The 20,857-nt window shown below is 41.0% G+C and overlaps 1 long non-coding RNA gene across 4 annotated transcripts in view; it reads left to right on the plus strand.

Annotated features, from left to right (window-relative positions):
* The window catches only part of LOC138105128 (uncharacterized), a 42,849-nt gene that overhangs the window by 12,935 nt on the left and 9,057 nt on the right, over positions 1 to 20,857 (plus strand). For all 4 annotated transcript variants that reach the window (XR_011148393.1, XR_011148392.1, XR_011148394.1 and 1 more), the window contains 2 exons: positions 10,846 to 17,243; positions 19,017 to 19,238. This is a non-coding gene — a long non-coding RNA (uncharacterized lncRNA). The remainder of the gene's footprint in view (positions 1 to 10,845; positions 17,244 to 19,016; positions 19,239 to 20,857) is intronic.

Raw genomic sequence — 20,857 nt, forward strand, 5'->3', positions numbered from 1 at the left:
TGAAAATCTTGATTTTGAAATGTACCAGTTGGAAAACAGACACCCTGGTTCGGCTTTTGACAAACAGGCCTTCTAGGTCTTACTGCTCTTTTAAATAAAGTGAATATGAGAGTGAAAGCTGGTTATTTCTTCCTGTGACCACTCTGTATCACCCTGTTTCACAGTGGCTTACAAACCAAGTTAAGTTTGGTGGTCCGTGCACAGTCTCCCTGGAGAAGCAGAACTGGGGTACAGGCTTTTAATTATTCCCAAAGCATAATTGCCTGCTAATTCTACAATCACTTTATACAAAACTTTTAAAAGCATTAGAAAGAAAATAATCCAGACCTTCATTCTGGTGTCAGTGACATTGATTGGGACATGCACTGAAAAATATTCATCTAAACTAACCTGAGCTCAGAATTAGGCCTGTCAGTTTGCACTGTGGGGATGGGAATTGTCTCATGTGGGATGCTCACTCATGAAAGCATCTGGTCTTCTGTGTAATGTAGTAATCATTTTACACAATGGGATTACAACCATGTTTATAAGTACAGTCTGTTGGTTTGTGTGATTTTGAGTCACTGGTTTGGTGCTCAAGCCCTAAGATGAAGAACTCACAGATATGACTGCATGACAAATGTTATATTAAGCTGTAATCTTTGTCATCAGACACTGCCTCCACTTAAATTGCAGGAGGGCATGTGAATTTTTTTTTCCACTTCCTGATCCACCTGACTTTTTCTACCCATTCAGAAGCAACCAAACAGAAAAGCTAAATCAGGATGCCTACACAGTTAACACAATGACTCAATAAACTCTGCCAGCCTCATTGCACATTGTAAGGCAGAGATGCCTTCAGCAAAGCATAAGTGAGCTCTTCATTATTTAACATTTCTAACAGGCTATGAAGCCTTCCAAGCTGAGTAGAACATTCAAAAATGGGCCTCCTGGAGCAGCCCCAAGACTCATGTTTGGAAGTTTCCCACCTGAGCATGCAAAGTTTACAGACATGTATCTCACTTGCAAATCAAGTCTTTTACCCTGTAAAGACAACAGCAGAGAAGCATGCAATGAACGACAAAAATTTGCCAGAAATCTGCTGCACATCATGTTTTTAGGGATCTTGGAAAATTAATTTTTGATTTTTACTTGCACTATTTTACTTCCCTAGGGCTGAGTCACTGTCAGGAAAAAGAAAAGAGCTTTTGTTAATTTATTGCTCAAAAGAAAGACACTCCAAACTGTGTCCTCTTGGGTTTATAGTTGGGAGGAGAAAGGGAAGAGATGTGCAAGACTGACAATAGCCTTCACATAGATTGTGTTATTCAGTCACATGAAGCTAAAACCAGGGCTGGAGATGTTGCCTGTTTGCCCAGTAAAAGAGGGAAGACAGGGATCTTGAGAACTTCCACCCAGTGCTCTGGGTATACTGACTACAGCACCCACACAGCCTCATGCCATACACCCTGCCCACTGCACCCTTGAAGACTGAGGAGGCAGAAGAGTTGGGACAATAATTCTTATTATATGTGAGTTTCTGTCAGCGCTCATGGGAGGCCCTTGAGCCAAGAGAGGAGACATCAGGTAAGAAGGAGCAGTGTGAAGAGGAAGAAAACCCATTTGCTCTTTTAGACAAGCTGAGAAAAGAAAATCAAATGCTAGGAATAGAAAAGGCAGGATTGAAAGGGATGCTCCTGACAGCCCAGAGCTCAGGTAAGCATGTGGTGGCAGGCAAGGCTCAAACCACATCATTTCACACAACAGGCACCACACTTCAGTATTATTGGTTTTGATGCACTGGTAGACAAAATGCCTAATGCATATGAATAAACCACTTAAGTTGATGGGAAAAGTCCTGTTCCGTGCATTAAAGAAACTCATTACTTATTCCAGTCACACCAGCACCTGGAGGTGCTGAGGAGCACCCAGGTTTGGATTCCTGAGGTCAAGTGTTGAGTTGGATTTTCTGTAGTGCTCTGCATTACAACCCTGAGTTGGCCTAAAACCACCTCCTAAAGAGGCTTCTGACCTGCAGTGCTTTAGGAGAAAGACTGCCTATGTAGTGGAAACTTGACTCAATCCACCTCGCAATTCTGATAATCATCCTCAGCCAAATGTGGCATCAAGGGAAGGTCCAAAATGTTAACAGAGGTTATCAGTTTCCCTTTGGTTTTCTTCTCTGGCAGTAATGTTCAGACTATTCATGAGAAGAAATATCTATCATCTTGTAATTTAGGAAGTGACTTTGAATCTCAGTTTTCCTCTCGCGCATGAATATTTGAATTCATCTTGGAAACTGGTTCAACAGCATCATTCAGCTGGCACTGACAGCTTCTGAAGTACATTGTGAGGCTTCACGAAAACAGCATCAAGAGGATTATATCAGTCTTGGAAGTGTAAATGTCTGTAACACGATGACCTTAATGTTTGAAATAAATTTTGTGTGTGCATGTATAAACATATGTAATATTTATACATACATAATAAACATATACAGCAGAGACTAATTTTCAGGGCCATATTACACATCTTGACATCATCCCTCCACATACAGGTTTTGCTGATTCTTTCCACAAGAAAAAATTTCTCCCATACATGAGCTTAGAATTTAAAATGTTGAATTAAAATTGACATTTCTGTGCCACCTGCAGTGCAAGGATTGCTGGCAGGGACTGTTAACCAATTTAATGCCATACAGATTTAGCCACAGGAAGGAAAAATGTGAATCTTTGTATCATGAAATTCAGTGCTGCATTTAGAGGAGAGGGATATTAAGTTACTTGGCCCAATGGGTCTTTTGAATGCTCTCCTGGAGAAAAAAAGCAAGCAAGCCCACCTTTTCTTCAGATCTTGGTCAATTTATTTGTTTAAAAAAACTTTGTAGGATATTTTTTCCTGTGCCTTTTTCAGTTTGGAGCACTGTGAAATGCCCAGGGAAGCCTCTTCCTGTGTCTGTGGCAGTGTGTGGTAGAGCCTCCCTTGCTCTGGCAATGCTTGCTGGTGAGAGAATGACTAGGAGAGCGGTGAATAGTTTCTGGTGGGTGCTACTGGTGCCATCACTGTTCCTACCATGTGAGGAGCACCTCCAAGCACTGCTCCACCTCTGGGGCTGGGTGACAAACACCTTCCCTGTCATTATATGTACTCACACAAGACTCTTCACTTTGATTTTCTTTCATTTTTCTAGTTAAGTCCCTTGAGAGGACAGCCTTAGAAATGAAACACAGCTGAAAGCAATTGCTTTTCCCTTAAATAAAGTCACAGTTCCTCCCAGCTGTGGTCTGACTGGTTTTTGGTGGAAGTGAGGATGGTGCGAAAAGGTTCATGGATTTCTTATTTTCAGGCATAAGAGCTGTCACCAAGTCCTCTCTCTCACACAAGCTCCTGACACCTGATGACACCACTCCCATGACTTCTGCCCAGAAGGAGGGGAATTGTGACTGTATGAACCTGACGGGTTTGGCTGAACAGGCCGAGCTGTGCAATCATCCCAGAGCACTGCCCCCGGCAGCAGCTTTCAGTACATCATGCGGTACTTCTATGTTAGCTAGCATAAGCTAGCAATAATCTTAAAGCCCTGATAGAGACAGTATCATTTGCAAGCATATTCCAGGATGTCAGAAATCTGTTGTCGACCAATCACCACACCCCCAATTCACCTGGACAAATGTTCCCTGTAAACTTTATTGTTTTCCAGTTGTAAGTCCTCGCACCTGTGTCCACACTGCAGCTGAAACATCTGTTCTCCAGCTTTGCAGTTGCAAGCTGGAGTCCCTCTCTCTCTCTCCTAAATGTAGTGCTAAAGGTGTCATGCATGTTTGGATTGGGTCTGAGAGAATTCTCATTATTTTTCCTTTAATATCTTTACTTCAGGGCTGTTGTGGCCATCATGAACAGATATCCAATCTACTCCTGATGGAGCAGTGACATACTGCCAAAACTAGAAATAATGTGCTAAGGATTGAGACATCTGTATTTTAGTGAAAAGGAGAACAGAAATTAATTTTGTTTTGGCCTTTTTCCTCTTTGTTGAGTCTGGGGTGTCCAGTGACAGAACCTGAGGGAAAGGCCTGAAGTTTGTGTCAAGGGAAGTTTGTGTTGTATTAGTGTGGTAGGTTACAGTGTAAGATGTATGGAAAAGCATGTATTCTATTATCATCTTCACAAGCTGTTAAAGCAGGTGGGGCAGTGTTCGTTATCTCCTACCATGACTCATCCCTGATAACTCCCTCCGGGAGGGCTGTCTCTGTTTAATGGGCCATCAAGGACCCACTGCAGGACCCATAGAATCACATCAGCCCATGGGGAGATGCTCTGCCCAGGGGGAGGAACCAAGCATTCCCACCTGGATATAATCTGGGATTTGGAACTGCACAAGCAGCTCTTACCTACTGCATCTCCAGAGGACAAGAGCTATATAACTACCACTGGACCTTCAGAGGAGGACCAGATGTTTCTACAGGATTGCTGCTTCAACAGAACCACTTCAAAGAGCACTGCAGCCACCACCCTGATCAGCAGAGTGTCAGGCTGTATCCTGACTCTGTCAAGTTAAGCCAGTGTTTCTGTATTATTGTCTTGTTCTATATACTAGTGAAGAACTGTTATTCCTATTTCTCATATAATTGCCTGAAGGCCCCTTAATTTCCAAATTATAATAATTTGGAGGGAAGGGGGTTACATTTTTCATTCCAAGGGAGGCTCCTGCCTTCCTTAACAGACACCTGTCTTTCAAACCAAGACAATTAGGAAAAGTTTTTCACCCAGAGGGTGATTGGGCACTGGAACAGGCTCCCCAGGGAAGTGGTCACAGCACCAGCCTGACAGAGTTCAAGAAGCATTTGGACAATGCTCTCAGGCACATGGTGTGACTCTTGAAGATGGTGCTGTGCAGGGCCAGGAGTTGCATTCAGTGATCCTTGTGGATCCCTTGCAACTCAGCATATTCTGTGATTCTGTGATATGATTCCCTTGTCACACCCTTTAACTATGTGCTTTGTTCCTCAGGCTTAAAAATCTTAATTTCACTGAAAAGTCCAGTTCACAGTTTTCCTACAGACTGGGCTGAAACACTGCATGGCAGACCAATGGACCAAGACAAATGGAAAAAGAAAATTGTATTTCTTAGGCTTTAACATGGTGCCTGGAAAAACTATTTGATACCACGTGCTTCACAGCTGCTGCGGAAAAGTGCTCCTGTGCCCAGAGAAATGTTCCCAAGCTGCTGCTGGCCCTTGTTAAAATTGAATGTATTTCTGGCTCTGAGTAGAGTGAATATTTGGTGACAAGTGTTGCTGACAGCTTTTAGGTGTTACAGCCTAAGAGGGTGCAAATGCTTAAACCACGGGCGAGATCCATCTTGTTGGATTAATGGAAGTGAAGTGGATTTATAAGGAAAAATGTTATGAGTCTGGAGGCCTTGAGGAGATGAGGAGTGGCAGGATGTTATTTCTCTGAGTCTTTGGGGTCCTGTCCCTGACTTTGAAGACTTTACTATTTGCTAGTTTCTTAAATACTGTTTTAATGAGAATAACTTTTTGTCTTACTTAAGGTACGGTTATGCTGTAATTACTAAGTATTCGTTTTTGTTTCTGTCCAGAGATGAAAGGAGCAGGTTTGGCTGGTATTTTGGCTGCTTAGAGGAGGATCACAGAACTATCAAACCTGGATTCTGACCACAGTTTCATTCTGCAATAAAATACAAAGTTCATAGGTGACTAAGGAGAGAAGATTTCAAATAATGTTCTCTTCCTCTAACTGCACTTATTTTTGATGAAAAAAGTATTTCCCATCATTATGGTTTCTGAGTTGCTCAGTCAGAGAAGTCCTTTTAGCTGTATTTTACCAAACATATAATAGATACTGAAACCTTCAGCCAAGAGAGTCTGGCCTTTGTGGCCGTGTATATACTCACACAGGACTCAGCCAGTCTCTGCTGAGTACAGTACCATAAACCCACAAAATGTTCAGTTTCCAAGGAAACTGAAAGCTCTGCTTTTTGACAAATGCACACAATTTATTGCTCATTTCTACTACCACACTACTTTAGAACTATTTTCCCCAGCTAGAAGAATATGTGTTTTCTAACACAAAGTGAGTTGAGGAGCTGGCAGTTGCTGTAGGACAGAGCTTTTTCCAGGATCACCATGGTTTCACCCTAACAGTGCATAACACTTACTCATGTACCTCCCCAGAAAAGGTGCCTGATGAGTGTGGGTCAGGGGTGACCCCCAGAGGAAGTCTGCTAGCTTGGTGGCCCCATGACCTTGGGCCACATTTTTAAGGGTAGGCAGATAAGAGTTCACTGAATCTTTTAAAAGCTCTTAGACACCTCTTTCACATTGAAATGAACTCATTGCTACAGCCTGTCAAGAAAGTGAAGAGAGAGCTGACAGAAAAGTCTCTTCCTCTATCATACCAGTGTGCAGCAAAGTATGGCACTTGTTCTTCTCACCTCTCACTGCAGAAGTGCTTGATGCTTCAGAAAGTGCATAGCTGGATGGCTCAAGAACCACTCTCTGCTAATGTTGTCATCTCTGCTGAGACCTTCTGCTGAGCTTCCCAGGTCTGGGTGCCCCTACTCAGGAGGACAGGGCAAAGAGAGACAGCATGAGGTTCTCTCTCTTGGCTCAGTGACAGTGCCGTGGTTCCCACTGGTCAGATTCACTGGCAGAATCCAGGCTGGGTGATGCACACGGCTTCCCCAAGGCAAACACCTGCACACAGGGTGGCATTTTAATGCCTGGTGTGTGGATGGTCAGGACTAACTACACATCTGTAGCTACTGTGAGACAGCAGTGGTAAGCACAAAGGTGCTTTTTGCCCCACTCTGAAAGCCTGAATTTTAGATGCCTTATTATGTCAAAAAGAAAATGCTTCAGGCTGAAGTGAGTCTTACTTCTATCCCCTGTGACAGTACAACACAACATTTTCAGTAAGGAGACTTACATATTTCCCAAATGCATGGGAAAGGGGAGCTGTCACATGCTACATTCTTGTTGGAGCTTCAAAAAGCTGCAGAACTGCATTAAGGGCAGACAAAGGAAGGCTGTGTTTGCAAAACTCAGGGTGAATGCTGTAGGATCTGCTTACCCTGAAGGATCAAATGGCAAATTCCTAACACACATTTTAACCAACATCATTGCTACAAGTTGAGGAAGCTAGAACTTGTATTTCATGAGTGGATAGAATACTGAAAGGTTTGGAAGAGAGCTAAAATTTTCAGCTGGATTACAGTTGGACAGGAATTTCACTTTAAGCTGAGGACAAATGAGAGCTAAAACTGGAAATCCAGGTTTTGAAATGGTTTTCTGATATCCCATAACTAAGCCTGGTAACTTCTCAGAGCACAGTGCCAGAAGTTAAACATTTATGTTGTTGTTGACTTTGCAATATTGGCCAATCCTGGTCAGTTCTGATAAAAGTAGAAGAGGGGGCACCTCCTAGAAACCCCCCAAGTCCCACATCAGCACAAGTTTGTAGTTCAGATCCCCATGCTCAACAAAATGAGCTTGGTGGGGATTCTGTCTTTTGCATCTGGTCCATTCCTAGTTAGCATGGATTTGAATAGTGTCAGGACTGACATACACTGAATTAATGCTGCTCGAAGATTTCTGAGTGCTGCATTTCTGATGTAATTTTTTCCTTTCATTCTTGTTCCATAAGAATCATTCAAGCTGTTTTCCCAAGAAACACCGCTCGACTGCATCTTATTTGTGGTTGATCCTGGACAGCATGGAAAAAAGTAGCTTAACTCTTCACCTCAGGCCCCAGACAGAAAAGGATCTGCCATCACTACCAGTAAAGTAATGGCAATTGGCATCACCACAAAACTATTTCAGAGGCAGCAGCCATTAAAGAACATCCCTTTTAACATAAATTGATGATTTAAAGTTTTTGGCATGATTTGCTGGGTTTGAGGTTCTTTTAGTTTGTTAGAATCTGATTTTTCAATTAGATTAATTTTTTTTTTTCTTTAAGCTTATACTCTCTATTTAATCATTGTAGAACAATGTTGAACAAGATAAACCCATGAGTGACCTGGCCTGTTAATTAATGACTGACACTACTCGAGGAGGAAATTGAAGTAGGTGACCTTCAGTGGTCCTGAATTTTCCCATGATGTAAACAAATCTAGGAAAGTTATGATGAGAAGTCTGAAATCCGAACTCCCACATCCCACTAATGTCACCTCAGTGAAAAAATCTTGCATTGTCTTGTGGCATTGTTATCTTGCAGGAAAGAAAATAAGTTTAAATGGTACGATGTCAGTCAAATGTCAGGTTTATTGTTTCAATTCATATTAACATCATTACTTTCAGCTGTGTTTTTCCTAATACCTTATATGATGACTGTATTCAGTTCAACTCAAGTCAATTGCCTCGTGAGAATATGGTTTTATAGTAATAAAAGAGTACCTTTTGGACCCTCGCACATAACTATCTCAAGTTATTCTGAAGCCAAATCAAAGTGTTGCTATGGTTAGTGAAAATTATTTTGAGTTAACCACATCATTAGCTGTTCTGGAGACAGGGGAAATTTGAATTCTGATGGATTAAATGATTTAGTTGTGTGGAAATATCTGCTCAGGTACAAAACTCTTGCTTTATCAGTCTATGGTTTTGCTCCTGTAGCTTTATTTGCCTACTGAATGGCACTGTTAAAATGTGTTTAAAAAACTCATTGTCCTGCAAAATCAGCACTTTAAGGCTTGGAGATGTCTGGGACACAAGCAAAATTTAGAAATGGCTGGAAACTTATACCTTTTTCAAGGGCAGAAATCCTTAATGACATAGCTTTATTTTTCTTAGAGAGTGTTCAACCAATTCCATACAAAACCATATGGTATCTAGTCCTCTCCTCTCTTTTCCATCACTGCCTTTGAAATTCAAAACAGATTCTGTGTGAAACTGTTTGTTTATTTTTGGAAGACAGCTAGACTGGGAGAAATGTGCCACTATCGTATGCATATTTGAGGGGGGGGGAAGTCATTAGAATTTATTTTTTTTCATTTTACATTACACTCAACATTAAAATTCTATTCAGTTCTGCTCAGAACAGAAAAGCCACCTTAGGAGGATATCTTTAACTGACTTAGATGATCTCCTAATTTCAACAGCTGTTGAAGGAATACAGTTTGTGACTTAAGAAAAACACAATCCTCTTTAGTGCCTATAAGGAAGCTGAGGTTTTCCAACAGATCTGCAAGTTGGATTTTTCTATGAAAAAACAGAAAGCTCTAATACTTTAACATACCTATGTAACCTTAAATTGTGAAAAATGCAAAAATTTTTTCTAAAAACATCAGTGGAGTAAAAAATTCTGTAAGAAAAAAAATTCTAGAGAGGCAGTTGTCTCAACAAAATGTATAAAAATGGTATTTAAACATCTGCTTTGAGTTTGGACCATTTTTTAAATACTTGCACCTGATTTTTGGCATAGGAACAGTAGGTCAGGTTCTTCATGCCCGTTCCACTCTTGGTGGACCAAGCAATCCAGACTATATCCTCCCCTGAACACTGTACTTTTGAGAAAAGGGGAATAGAAGAGGATCTAGACTGCTGTCCCTGTTATGTACCACAGTAGCCCATAGGTACATGCTATTTTTTAATCGGTCTAAACCACAATGCTGAGCACAAATGACAACTTAGGCATGAAATACCTTCTCAGTGGTAGATCAAAAAGTTATAGAAAGATTAATATTGCCTCTGCTCTCCAGTCATTTTCAGAAATATATTTTCTCTTCAGAGACACTTCTACAAAAAAACCTGCTGACTAGGTCTCTTTATTGGGCAGCAGCGCACTCTGGCAACACTTTTTTCCACCCCCCTGACAGTTTTTACTCTTGTGCCAGGAACTGGGGTCACAAAGATTTATCCATGCTGGTCCTATGCCATCATGGCATTATAGATGTTAAAAGGCTAAATAAATACTTTGTAACAACCCCATCCTGTCATCTGAATAAAGTGGAGTTTATAAGTGCGTTTTGAATAATGAAATTAGCCGTAGCTGTGTTGTTTGAACCCTGCTGAAGAAGTCAGCTAGCATTATCACAAATGGGAATGATTGATGAAACAAACAGCAGGAGAACAGAGATGGCATTTCTGATATTTCTTTTATTTTTTTGTATGAGGAAAAGAGATGTTCTCCAGCTATGTGGAAATAGAGTTCAAATCACAATCATCACCCCATCTTACACAAACCACTGGATTCTGTGGTTAGGATTCAGATAATTAATGAAGAGCAAAAGGAAATTCCTATTTTTACTAAAGACATACTTCATTTTGCTGGGTGGAGTTAGTTTATATTGCTGGGAAATGTGGCATACTCAGTTTGTTCCTATAAAGTGGGGAAGATAAAATACTTTGAAGTATTACAAGCTAAGCTCTTTAGTGGGGTGTAACTCTTAAACTCCCTGGGGAAAAAAAAAAAAGAGAGAGAAGAGTTATGGCAATTTGGAATGTTTCTTATGAGTTCTGGTTGATACTGCAAAACTGATGTGCTGTGAATGGGTGTTCAAAGCTGCCATCTGATCATGGGGCTGCATACTATGTAGGATCGTTGCATCTCCACATTTTCATTTTTGATGGAGGTTCTGAAATTGAGGGACTCTGGCCTGAAAACACATTAATTTGTAGAATGAGTTCCTTGTCCAGGAGAAAGAAGAGGCATGAATAGTGCCCTGGTACGTGGTGACAGAGTTTGGAGGATCAGGGACTGTGAGGAAATGAGCCAGGTGAACCACAAACAAGCATCAATTTGCAGCCTAGGCACCTTTCTGGAATAGAGTAGAATAGCATAGAATAGAATAGAACTATTTCAGCTGGAAGGGATCTACATCGATCATCTAATTCTTTCTTACAGGAGAGCCAGAGGTGATCACCTGTCCCCAGCCTGCACAACAGGCGTGGATGAAGAGCTGCATCAGGCAAGTTTTACTCAATGTCCCATCCTTTAGAAAGGCCTCAGAAAAAAATGCAAAACCATGGGAAGGATAGAATACTTTCCCAGAATACTTTGAGTTCCAGAAGTAACCTGTGTTGCCTCAGGGCAATTCCCTCTGGAAATCTGCTGTGGTCTGATGCATCTTGGGCATGTACATAGGCTGCTGTTAATTCTTATTTAAGTATTCAGACTGGCTATGTCCTCACTGTGTAAAGTCATGGTCCCTGACCCATGGCACATTTTCATGGCCTCTGACATTGCTTGCAGAGAAGGAAGTAAAGAAGGGAATTCTGAAATTTGCAAATTATTTCACAGGGAAACTTGTAGGGGAAGGAGGTGCCTGCAGCATGTTATGTGGTCAGCACAAAATGTGTTACTCAAGAGCTGTAGGAGTCTGAAAAGAGACCTGGTCAGCAGTATCTGCCACAACTAGGCATAAACATGTTTCCAAACTTCCTCAGAGCTGCTCAGTTTGTTTTTTACCACTCTGCAGGGATGACTCAAAATGGAGCTCCAGCAAGGGATTTCCTCAGGCTTCTGAGTGGTCCATGAGGTCAATGCCAGTGCTGGCAATATGGTCCTTGGCTGGCAATCTGCAGACAGCTACCAGGATGTTCACAAAGTAATTAAAAGAGCAGGGCAGAGTTACAGCTACTCAGACCAAGGAAATGTGCTCCTCACTGTGCTGGGGTGTAATCATAGCTGCCAGTGAAGTGGGAGAATATTTCATTGTTTGTCCATTCAGGTAATGGGAAGGTAGGGGAAAGCATTAAAATGTTTCCAAAGCACTTAGACAAAGATTTGCATAGTGATCAAAGCAGTCTTCTTCAAGGTGCTATCAAGTACATCATCTTTGGAGGACCACAGTGGCATTTCTACCAAGCAGATTTCTGCCCTGTGCTGCTTTGGCTGTGTCTGAGCAGTGAATTAGACATTGTGCATAGTCTCATAAGCTGCAGTTTCTTGCTCATATGAGGATTTTTTTTTTTTCATGAAGATTTGGGAAAGGTTGAGTGTTATTAAATTTCAGGGTGCACTGGGTTTTATCAAGAGTTAAAATATTTATCAAGCCACAGCCCATCAACAATCACGGCAGGCAGTGCTGTGGACTTAGCTCAGTTTCAGATAATAGCAATGTTGCCACCATATTAACTTGGAAGATAGATGGGAAAGAGAATATGATTAATCATTGCTAGTCTTGCTTGGCTGATGTGTGTTTGCCTTTTAGGTAATGTATATGCATGATTTTTTTGAATGCACAAATATCTATTATGCATGTACTGCCACACAATTTCTTTCAGACTCAGTTAAATAGAGTGAATAGTTTTGAGAGGAGTCAGGCAGTTTGAATACTTTGCATTGCCGTCACAGACGAGCAAAACTCAGCAGTATCCCCACACATCATGTGCATGCAATTTTTAGCAACATTCATTTCTACCATCAAAAGTACATGATAGGCATTTTAAATCACTGACATATTACCAAGATTCCTTGTACTTTTCCTTGTGTCTAATCCCATATCTTTTTCAGGGAAGTGAATGTGGAAGGAAGGCACGGGCAGTATTTTGTGATACCTTGATTCTTCAGGATAAATACTATTGTTCTGATAAAATCTACACAATTGTTGTGGTTTAACCCCAGCTGGCAACTAAGCTCCATACAGCCACTGGCTCACTCCCCTCTCTGTGGGATGGGGGAGAAAATCAGAAGGGTAAAAGTGAGACAGCTCCTGAGCTGAGATGAATATGGAAAGCAAAATGCTTGCACACAAGCTAAACAAAACAAGGAATGCATTCACCACTTCCCATGGGTAGGCAGGTGTTCAGCCATCCCCAGGAGACCTGGGCTCCATCACATGTACAGGTGACTTGGGAAGAGAAATGCCGACACTCTGAGTGCCCCCCCTTTATCCTTCTTTGCCCTCATGCTGAACATGATTTCATTTGGGATATCCCTGGGGTCACCTGTCCCAGCTGTGTCCCCTCCCAAGTCCTTGTGCAGCCCCAGCCCACTCTGTGGTGGGGTGAGGAGCTGAAAAGGCCTTGGCTCTGTGCAAGCCCTGCTTAGCAATTACAAACATCCCCCTCTATTACATCAACACAAACCCAAAAGATAGCTCCATACAGCCACTGTGAAGAAAGTTATCTCTACCCAGACAAAACCAGCACAACAACCAATGGCAAAAAACCAGAAAGCTTCTTCTTCATGCTTGCAACAGACTAGCAATGAATTCAACTTGCATGATTATCCGTTTCTTTTGGAGTCCTAACATTAGCCTTGGCAGGGTAGATAAATAAATATGTATTTGAAAATAAAGGTTTTCATGGGGCTGCAGCATATGAGAGTTTTGAAGACAAGAAAATTTTGTAGAGGTGAAAGATGTGAAAAGCTGCTTCAGGCATTGTGGCTTCCACTTATACAGCCTAGAGATTTTTTTCCAGCTGTCTGGATTTGATGTGTATCTTCTCTTTTGAATATGATTGTAGGCAAACTGGCTCTGATCTTTATATTACCAGTTAGCAAAAGCCTTTGAACAGTTCCAAGGTGCTGTGTAGCTGATCATCCAGCATCCTGGTGGAAAGATAAAAGATTTTGATGGGGCTTATCAGAGTTCTGTTTCAGATGCCTAAAACCTTACTCTACTCCCACAGGTCAAAATTTTAGACAAAAATTTTTTGATGCAACATTGTCTTGTTTAGAGGGAAAAGGAGCATATGTTTCAAGACAATCTCATAGGAAGATTTGGACTCATTTAGGTAAATGAAAGCTTGAATCACTGAAGCTGCCATTTTCTTGGATTAAATTTCATTTTCTATTGGAATATCCAGTTTTTTAGATTTTGTTTATTGGATGAAATAGTGACATTTTCTATTAAAAAAAAATTCAGAAAAATTTATTTTATTGGAAACTCAGGTTTAGGCTGTTCAGGGACTAATTTTTTTATCAGATACGTCTGAGCCTTACATTTGTATTAATCCCTCATGCCCAAACCAATCTTTTCAAAGTGGGCCCAGCCTTTGACTTTCTCAGGTACAGCCATACCACCAGCTCCTGCAGTCACAGCAGTGAGACTGAGCATATGAACACTAGAGACAGCTACGTTCTCTCATTTTCTGTCTAAGAACACTCCACTTCCTTGACAACGACCCTAAGGCTGTGAAACTTATTGCTGCCTTCCTGAACTTCAGCTGGGATACTGGTGAGCAGAACCACATCGTAACCAGCGAGACAGGAACTCAGAAACGCTGAGCTCTTTCATCAGCCCAGAATCTTTATTGCAATCCAACAGTTTCTCCCCACCCAGGTTATAAAACTGTTTCCTAATCCTGTCTTCCAAGAGATGGAGAATTAAATAATGTCTGGAGTTCCTGACAAGATCAGTTATGATTTTTAATATCCTTCTTCTGCTAAATTTCAGCTTTCTGGGTGGAGGTGTGAAGAGTGTATATTCTTGTGTAAGTGTATATGTATGTTAAAATTCTTCAGGCTGTAGAGTTGTATGTCTCCATATGTGCTTATCTTCCCCTGATGTTAATGGAAAGTATGTGGAAGTGTCCTTGTGGAAGAATGTTTTAAAGAAGGGAATATTGTGCTAGGTGGGGTCGTCCTGTTAACACTTTTATTGCATTTCTAGAAGAAACCTTTCTTATTGTGAGAAACAATGAGTAAGATCAACTTGCTTGATGACTAAACCAAAACCAGTTGCAGACTGCAGAGTCACTGGACGGGACCAGAAACACCTCAGCTTTCTAAATCCATGGGACCCATTTGTTTTACTCACACTATTTAACATAGCTAATCTTAAAAGAGAGCATGCACAGCAGAGCTCAACATCATGCTCTGGATCTGTTCAGTGACAGCCATAGACATGGTGATGGATCCCCCCATCCTTAAAAATCAGTGATTGTATTAAAGAGATTAATCCAGTGGCAGGGACTTAAATTTCAGGTTCACTGCTGCAATTTAATATTGACAGTAAATCCATTCTCTTCCATTTGCTGTTTTTTTAATTGCAATTCATTATTTAATTCAACCAGTAGCAAATACCATACAGAAAAACAAAATATATTTCTATCATAGTTTCTTGCACTGAGTGTATAGTTGTTACTACCACTGGTGCTTGAAAATTTTCCATTTTGGGCCAGTATCATTTCTCTATGTTAAAGTTGAAAAGATTGTTTAGGATCTGGAGACAAAAAAAAGGAGACACAGGATATCAGGGAGTTGTATCATCAGGAAGCTGTGAAATGGAACAGGTTTTTGTGAACACTCAATGGTCAATATGAAATAATAGAACTTCAGATGTGGTTTTAAAGAGATGAAAATCTTTAAATTAAGCAGTTAAAAGAATGTGAGCTAGGAGAACACTTACTTCTTAACTGTATTGTCAGCAAAAACACAATTTTCTGTAGTCATTTGAAATTACAGGCAATTATAATTACATGCCAGAGAGAACTGAAGGCTGGCTGGCTCAGCAGCAGCATCACTGTAGTGGTGGAGCTCTGACAGCAGGAAAATGCACCATGATGGAGTACCTGAAGCTCTCCAGGGAACGGAGGCAGAAGCAGAGGGATTCTCCCCACATGCTGCTGCCGGTACAGGCTGTGGGGTGGGCAAGCTTTGCAGGCAGAAAAACAGCAGCTTTATCTCATCACACCAGTGTGAGGCTGGCGCTGCTCATCATCCCTGCTTCCTCACAAGCATATGGAGCTCAGCAGGTAGGTTGTGAAGCACTGTGGTGGTCTTTGATTAACCTGTGCCATGTGCAGTGCCTGAGGGACAGACTTTGGCATCAGGACATACACTGTAACTTTCACTCAGATAAGATTCCATCCTCTCTCTTGTCTTTGGCGATCTACATCCACTTCTACCTCACTTCATACTCCACTTCTACTGCTATCACAGTGTGGGAGAGACCAGCAATACATATGGCTTTCATGCACACAACATGCATCAGACTTGGCTGCTTACCTACTCCCCATCAGGGTCTGGCACTGGCTTCCAAAGGCTCATCAGCCAGGATCCTGACTCTGGTAATGAACCTTGCTTTGGTTAGCTTTTTACCCCAGAATAGGGTGGGAGTTGCATTATGCTGAAATCTTGTATTGTGGGGAACAGCAACCGTTTGGGGAACCACAGCTCTTCTCCTTCACCCTACAAAGCCAACCAAGCCCTGGTGGATCTGTCCCTCACTTGGTCATGTCACCTGTGCATTCAAAACAGTGTATTCCCTGTGCATTGTTTACTCTTTAACTCCTCTTCACATTCAGAACCTCTTTTCTTTCATTTCTTCTTTGCCCTAATTCATACACTTTTGTTAGTCACTTCTGCTTTCGTTTTCACTTCTTATACCGTGGATCCCTTTTCCTCATAGCAACCACCTTTTTAATTGTAGCTTTTCCTTCTTTCTGTACTTTTTCTTTTCTTTTTTTGAATTAATATTTATCTTTTAATTAAATCACCAGGAGGCATATTTAGAACCCCCAGGGTTCACTTTGAACTATGAAAAGGAAAGCTTACTCTGTGCTATAAACAAAATGTTAATTTGAGTTAATTGAAGGAAATGCTCTGCCTCTGATAGACCTGTTCCTGAAATGCTCTGCCTATGACAGACTTGTTTCTGAATAATTAATAATTTCAGCCAGAAAAAGTAAACAATATAGCCCTGAATTTTGCTTCTGGTCCTACCAGTGTCAGCCTGGAGCAGATCTGTGGATATGAGCTGAATTGATCTCCTTTGATATTGGTTCAGCCAAAAGTAGTCTCTGGGCTGAAAGCACCATGGGAAAAGTGCACTTCGGTCTGTGTTGTGTCCAAACACTTTGTAGCACTTTAAGTGCTCTTCCCCACCTCTAGTGCCTTGTTTTTCAGAGGAATGGTTTCCCTCATAGCAGAAACATGGTGATAACTGGGGTGAGGAGTAGGGGTAGATGGGATTCAGGAGCCCATTGGCTGAGGGGAAAAAACTGATGGCTAGTAAGATCTCATCTGCAACAGGTGGGGAAGTGTCCCCTGGCCAGGAGAAGCCTGTGGGGAGGGAAGGGATAGGGACCTGTGCCGCTGTCTCTAATGGCTCCTTAAAGCATTGGCCTAAGATAACTCGGGCAGGTGTGCCTCCGGCTTTTGCTCCCTTCTGCTCCCCTCTGCACCTTGAAATAAGAGGAATAAATAACTTCTTCTGCTTTATCCTTCTTTCTTGTGAATGTTGAATCCTTGCTATATGGATCTTCATGATTGTGATGTGGAAGAGGGGGAAGGAGTCAATAATGATGAGCGAGAGGAAGAAAATAGTCCTTGGAAGAACTTCTGTCTGAAGGGTAAGGACTCTTCCAATCTTCATTACAACTTTATTTGCCTCTACCCTTCACCTCTTTTGGCAATTATTGATGATCTGTTCTTCTCTTTATGAGTAGCCCTGCAAAAGAGGGACAATCACACACACTTTTACACCACCTGCTAATCCAAAATGGAAACAAATGCCGCAAAGCCAAAAATTGCGTTTGATCATTGTATGTCAGTCACACACAGAGAAGGTGGACAGTACAGAGCTAGAGATAAGTGGAGTTGTCACAGATATATAACAAGTGTTATCTTGCATGATATTATTATTTAATATTTCCCACAATGCATGATAAAAAGCTACTCTACACTGTATACCAGTTAATTCAAAGGTTCATGTAATTAGTCATGTTAATAAGGGTGGCTCTTAAAGAGATATTTTCAGATTCCTGTTGAATGCTTATATTGAAGATGCATGACAGGCCATTTCACTCACCCCTACCAGTCCTTCCAAAAGCTTCTGCTGACAATTTCCAAGAGGCACTTGGCAAAATAGCCCTTCGGTTTAACCCATGACCAAATGTGTGGTCTTGCTCATAGTGGTGTATTTCCCATGAAAACAAGAATCCTCAGATTTAGTTTACTGTATAACATCCCAAGTTTTCTTGGCAGCACAAGGCAAATGAGAAAAAAAAATCTTTGAAGTAGTTTCTTAATAATTCAAAGGAATAAATTGTTTTGCCCTTGGTCCTTTCCCAAGAGTCTGGGACATAACATATTTACCAGTTCTATTTCCAGTCTATACATATTTTTACACTGTATTAGTATCCCGCCCTTTCCAATAACATTTTTCATAAATTCCATGAGGATCAAATCACTCTTGGGCAGTATCTACCCTCAAGCCATGCTTTCTGGCATAAAAATAGCATTTAAAAAAAAACCCAAAGCAAGAGTCTTATAATGCAAATGTGCCAACAAAGTGAATGGCAGGTTAAAAATGACCATTCATTTTACTTATAACAAAAGTGGAAAAAATGTATAGGTTTTAGAGTGTGTGAGAAAATTTTGAGTGAAGTTGCTTGTTTCCACCAAAATAGAATTGCAGTGATAAGTTTTCAGATTTTCTATGATATAGAGTAATTTCAAGATAAGAAAGTCTTAAATATTATTCAACTCTAATAGAGGAAAAACTACTTAAGCCTATCTGTTTTTACAAGGCACTTGTTTTTTCTGTACGTGAAGTGATTCTTAAAAGGGATTTGAAGAAATGTTATTAAAATCTTCTCTCCCTGGAATTAGAAAACTATGGGCTCTGAAAAGAAATACTTGACTTAAAATTTTGATCACAGATTCAGAAAATTACTAGAAAAATAGATTTGCAGAATAGTGTTATTAATATTGAAATCAGTAATACCTCTAAAGAGGTATAATTCCTCTCTGCTAACAGGACTCTTAGAGAGATTTATTTTCTCCCACTGTATAATATGAGTCTCAAATCTAAAGGGTGATTACTTTTGCAGTGAATTTCTAAAGTGTAGCAGTCAGGAGAAAGTACCTGCTTTTATGGAAGTGCCCTTTGAAATATAAAGTCCAACCCTGCATTAATGAATCTGTGCACACTTTTGCCAGTGTATGCTACTGGTGTTTTGTAGTGTCTTAGAAGAATCATATATTTCGATTTACTTGACAGTTTTGGGTTTTCTTTATGCTGCATTCTTCTTTTTAATTACAAAAAATACGTTCCAGAGAGGACATGTCCTTCATGCCGTGCAGAGAGCTGCTGACATGCTGATGTCTTATTACTCCTCCAGGAAAAGTACCTGAAGCCTCTAATCATTGACTTTGAGAACCCAGTGAGGTACCCAATATTGCTGCTAGCTCCCAGCAAGTTCTACAGTGTGGTGAAAAAAACCCAGGAGTAGAAATCCCACCAAGAATTTAACCCCCTGGATCCCACCAAGAAGTCAACTCCCTGAATGCTCAGCACAGAAGAGCTGGCAAAGGCTTCCATGGAGCAATAAGTGCCTGTGGAGGTAGGAGTCTTCTCCTGTGAACCCTGTTGATCTGGTTTAGAAATGGGAGTTTCCCAACTCCCTGAGCCTGACTCTTCTGCTGTGCAGCTGAATGCTTGACCTGGTGCCTAGAACTGCTGTTGATCTGCAGCAATCAGAGACACACATCTTGCTTCAGGTTGTGTCTCAAAACATGTCTAGAAACAGCTTTTGAATGAATGAACCTTTTTTTCCTGTGTAAGGAAAAAAGCTTTTCCCTGGAGGGAATTTCTAATGATTATTTCCAGATTATTCTTACTCTTCACTGATTTGGGTTTTTTGGTTTGTTGTTTGGGGTTTTTTTACATGGCTCCCCATCCAACCTCCTAGTTGTTTCTTTCAGTAATTGTCTCCCATATTTATGCTGCATGAATTTGCAGAATCGTCCTTAGTTCTCTTTTTAATCCCCACCTCTCTTTCTCTCTCTTTTCTCTCTCTCCCTCTCTTTTTAGCTCATTGGTTCTCAGGCTGATTATCTCCTTCAAAAAACTGAGGCTTCAAATCTCTCTCCCACACCTTCCTTACCCTGTGTCAGACCATTATACATTAGATTGGTCCAGTAACCAATTGAAGCTGTTTGCATGGTTGGAAAATTAACACTGCTTTACTGTACTTGATTAAGAAGTCCCCAAACCCTTGGCTGAATCCTGACAGCTGGACTTGGTCCAAAACATAAGTAAATGAATTTATTTGTGTGATTGCAGTAAGAGATCCTGTAACATGACAGAAAAGATGTGGGCAGGTATTGTTCATTCATGCTGGTGTTCCTGAGGTGCCTTTTTGGCTGATGATGTGCCAGATTGTCCTGCCTTTATCCTAGTTTCCCAAACCCATTTTCTGTCTTAAATTCAGCTCCACTAATGATCACCACAGTTTCAGTGCCAAGCCAGATACAGTTGGCTAGTTATTGTTAACCACAGGGTCATCTAAATATTGCTCTGAGCTACTCAACATACAGCAGAGGTTCTTCAGATCTGCTCTCATCCATGCAGGTGCAGAAGGCAGCTAACTATTACCATCTGGTCTCTGGAACTGCATTTTCAGGGGCAGCCAGAAAACAAACACCTGTTTGGAACAGGATTGCAAAATAAATCTTAGCTAAATTATGTTGCAAGAAGGACATGAGGGAAAAAAGAAAACCGAAAGAGGAAATGGACAACGCATTCCTTACCTGCAGAAAAAAAACCCCAAAAAACAAAACCAAAAAAACAAGTAGGGTAAGAGGGACAAAGCTGTTGGGGTTGTAAATTACATGTACAGGGAGGAAATGGGAAATCCATTTGTAAATTTCATTCAAGGCAGATGCTGCTGTTGCACTTTCTGTCAGATCCTTTGCCAGTTTACATTATCTATCAGGGAAGTGCTGTTTGTTCAACTCCTGCTGAACCATGGGTAAGTCTACATTGGGCTATTAGCTTTTCAGAGAGTTGTGTCTGGTTTTGTTCCTGGTTTTGGGTTCATATAATCATGGAATGGTTTGGATTGAAAGGGACCTTAAAGATCATCTAGTTCCACCCCCCCTGCCATGGTCAGAGACACCTTCCACTAGACCAGGTTATTCAGAGGCCCTTGAATGCTTCCAGGTACCCACACCTTGTCTG

This window comes from Aphelocoma coerulescens, chromosome 2, assembly GCF_041296385.1.
Source record: "Aphelocoma coerulescens isolate FSJ_1873_10779 chromosome 2, UR_Acoe_1.0, whole genome shotgun sequence".
Lineage (NCBI taxonomy): Eukaryota > Metazoa > Chordata > Aves > Passeriformes > Corvidae > Aphelocoma > Aphelocoma coerulescens.